This window comes from Trachypithecus francoisi, unplaced genomic scaffold, assembly GCF_009764315.1.
Source record: "Trachypithecus francoisi isolate TF-2019V2 unplaced genomic scaffold, Tfra_2.0 Lachesis_group7, whole genome shotgun sequence".
NCBI lineage: Eukaryota > Metazoa > Chordata > Mammalia > Primates > Cercopithecidae > Trachypithecus > Trachypithecus francoisi.
This window is the reverse complement of record NW_022681472.1, coordinates 39,870,169-39,873,727: the sequence shown is the minus strand read 5'-3', so window position 1 is coordinate 39,873,727 and position 3,559 is coordinate 39,870,169.

Sequence of the window (3,559 nt, the reverse complement as noted above, 5' to 3'; positions counted from 1 at the left end):
TGAGAGCAAAGATAAATCTGGAACTGTTTAAGACTAAAGAGAAGATATGACAACTAAATAAAGTATGTGATACCGGACTAGATTTTGAACCAGAATAAACTGATCTATAAAAGGTATTATTGGGACAATTAGAATTTGAATGTGATCTGCAGGTCAGAGCCAAGGCATTAGTACTTTTTATAGTTCACCAGTAGATTTCTATGTGCAACCAAGTTCGAGAACTAGTAGAGTCCCTCCCTTGGTTTTCATTTAGATTAATTGCTGGCCCAGTTAGACCAGGTAGTTTCTAACTCCACATAAATTGTATCAGGATTTCTAGGAAGCTCTGAAGACAGAGATATTATAAAAATGTAATGCTATAAACCCAACATTGGCATGCTTTGATGGTAATTAGTAAGAAAAATGATTATGTAACTACATTAATATAGCTGCAGATGACTTGAATGGTGGAAATAATTAATCTCCCTTCCTAATCTCACACGCACACACACACACACATACACAGCATTGAAGAGATCAAGTCAATGTGACACAAAAGTCAACTGAAAGGCTCCCAATGGCTAAAGGTGAAATAAAATTGAGCAAGAAAATAAAATTATGTTGGAATATAAGCCAAAGTATAAAATAAGTATACATAAGTCCATACTAATATATAACTAAATGACTGAATATATAACTAGTAGGAGAATGAACAAATCTCCCATATAAACTAATTTAAATAATTTATGTAGATACCTTACCCTTAAGGAGGGAGAGCATAAATCCCACTACAAATATATATATTCTTCTCCCAGCACATACTTATCTATTCTTTTCATATCTCAACTATAGATTAATTCAGGTCAACTGGAAAATGCGATCTCATCTGCAATAACAAATCTGAGATGGTCTCTAGTAGAACAATTTCTTATAACTTCTAAGGCATAGAGATAAATCAAAGTGATTGAGAATGCTCAGAATTGTCCCACCCTTGAGACTAGGTATGTAGCAGAGATTAACTTCTAACCTGATATACAGTGATTCTTCCTGAATATCTTGGACATCACCTTTTTAGTTATAATCTCTCCCTTGAGATCACACTTATCTTTTAAGAAGTGATGATTTTATGAGAATAAATATAGGGAGCTGAGGTCAGCTATATATCTTCCAAGATATTTAACTAGAACAAGGGTCTTCATATCGTGTGATATGGAAACCCTGAGAAACAGGCAAAATGCGATGTAAGCATTATTTTACCTCCTTTATTTTCCCTCTTAGTGCTTTTATAGATCAGTTGCTTTTTATACCTGCCCATGTAAGTAATCAAAACCTTTCATGGAATCTTAGCACTCAGATCTACATTTTCTCAGTTGGCCTCATATATTACACCATCGTTCTCTGTCAACAGCAAAAGTATCTTTCTTTGGTCCCATTCTTTCATAATTTTTTATTTTTTTCTTTGAGATGGGGTCTCACTCTGTTGCCCAGACTGTGGTACAATCTCAGTTCAATGCAACCACCATCTCCACAGTTCAAGTGATTCTCCGGCCTCAGCCTCCTAAGTAGCTGGGATTGCAGGTATGCACCACTATGCCTACCTAATTTTTTTGCATTTTTAGTAGAGGTGGGGTTTCACCACGTTGGCCAGACTGATCTCAAACTCCTGACCACAAATGAACCTCCGGCCTCAGACTTCCAAAGTGCTGGGATTACAGGTGTGAGCCACTGTGCCCCCTTCATACTTTTTAATTTTGTTATGGTGTTACTAGCTTCTTGCTCGGAAACATATCCTTTGATTTAGCAAGAAAACTATATGTATAACATCATAACCAAAAGGAGTAATTCTAAAGGTAGAAATTTGGGGTTATTAGTCATTGAATAAGAGTGATAATTTCATGTATGTGCTGAAATTTTTCAACTCTAGGTTAGAGCAAACAAGTGGCTTCTAGGAAGATTGCTGGGGTGCCTATGTGGATCACATACATGAGATGCCTATCATAAAAATTATATTCATAGATGTGTATTTTTGTATGTATATACAAACTTCCTGCTCACTAATTAGAATTATTGAATGACTGTAAGACAATTGTTAAAAACCAAAAGCAGACTACAGAGGGATGGAGCAAGATGGCCGAATAGGACAGCTCCAGTCTCCAACTCCCAGCGCGAGCGACACAGAAGACCGGTGATTTCTGCATTTTCAACTGAGGTACTGGGGTCATCTCACTAGGGAGTGCCGGACAATCGGTGCTGGTCAGCTGCTGCAGCCTGACCAGCGAGCGCTGAAGCAGGGCGAGCCATCGCCTCACCTGGGAAGCGCAAGGGGGAAGGGAATCCCTTTTCCTAGCCAGGGGAACTGAGACACACAACACCTGGAAAATCAGGTAACTCCCACCCCAATACTGCGCTTTAACAAACAGGCACACCAGAAGAATATATCCCTCACCTGGCCGGGAGGGTCCCACGCCCACGGAGCCTCCCTCATTGCTAGCACAGCCGTCTGCGGCCATCTAACTGCAAGGCAGCAGTGAGGCTGGGGGAGGGGCACCTGCCATTGCTGAGGCTTAAGTAGGTAAACAAAGCCGCTGGGAAGCTGGAACTGGGTGGAGCTCACAGCAGCTCAAGGAAACCTGCTTGTCTCTATAGACTCCACCTCTGGGGGCAGGGCTCAGCTAAAAAACAACAGGGGAAGCAGCAGAGGCCTGAGCAGACGCGAACGACTCTGTCTGACAGCTTTGAAGAGAGCAGTGGATCTCCCAACAAGGAGGTTGAGATCTGAGAATGGACAGAATGCCTGCTCAAGTGGGTCACTGAACCCTGAGTAGCCTAACTGGGAGACATCCCCCACTAGGGGCAGTCTGACACTCCACACCTCACAGGGTGGAGTACACCCCGAGAGGAAGCTTCCAAAGGAAGAATCAGACAGGTACACTCACTGTTCAGCAATATTCTATCTTCTGCAACCTCTGCTGCTGATACCCAGGCAAACAGGGTCTGGAGTGGACCTCAAGCAATCTCCAACAGACCTATGGCTGAGGGTCCTGACTGTCAGAAGGAAAACTATCAAACAGGAAGGACACCTATACCAAAACCCCATCAGTACGTCACCATCATCAAAGACCAGAGACAGATAAAACCACAAAGATGGGGAAGAAGCAGGGCAGAAAAGCTGGAAATTCAAAAAATAAGAGCGCATCTCCCCCTGCAAAGGAGCGCAGCCCATCGCCAGCAATGGATTGAAGCTGGTCAGAGAATGACTTTGACGAGATGAGAGAAGAAGGCTTCAGTCCATCAAACTTCTCAGAGCTAAAGGAGGAATTACGTACCCAGTGCAAAGAAACTAAAAATCTTGAAAAAAGAGTGGAAGAATTCACAGCTAGACTAATTAATGCAGAGAAGGTCATAAATCAAATGACAGAGATGAAGACCATGACACGAGAAATACGGGACAAATGCACAAGCTTCAGTAACCGACTCGATCAACTGGAAGAAAGAGTATCAGCGATTGAGGATCAAATGAATGAAATGAAGCGAGAAGAGAAACCAAAAGAAAAAAGAAGAAAAAGAAATGAACAAAGCC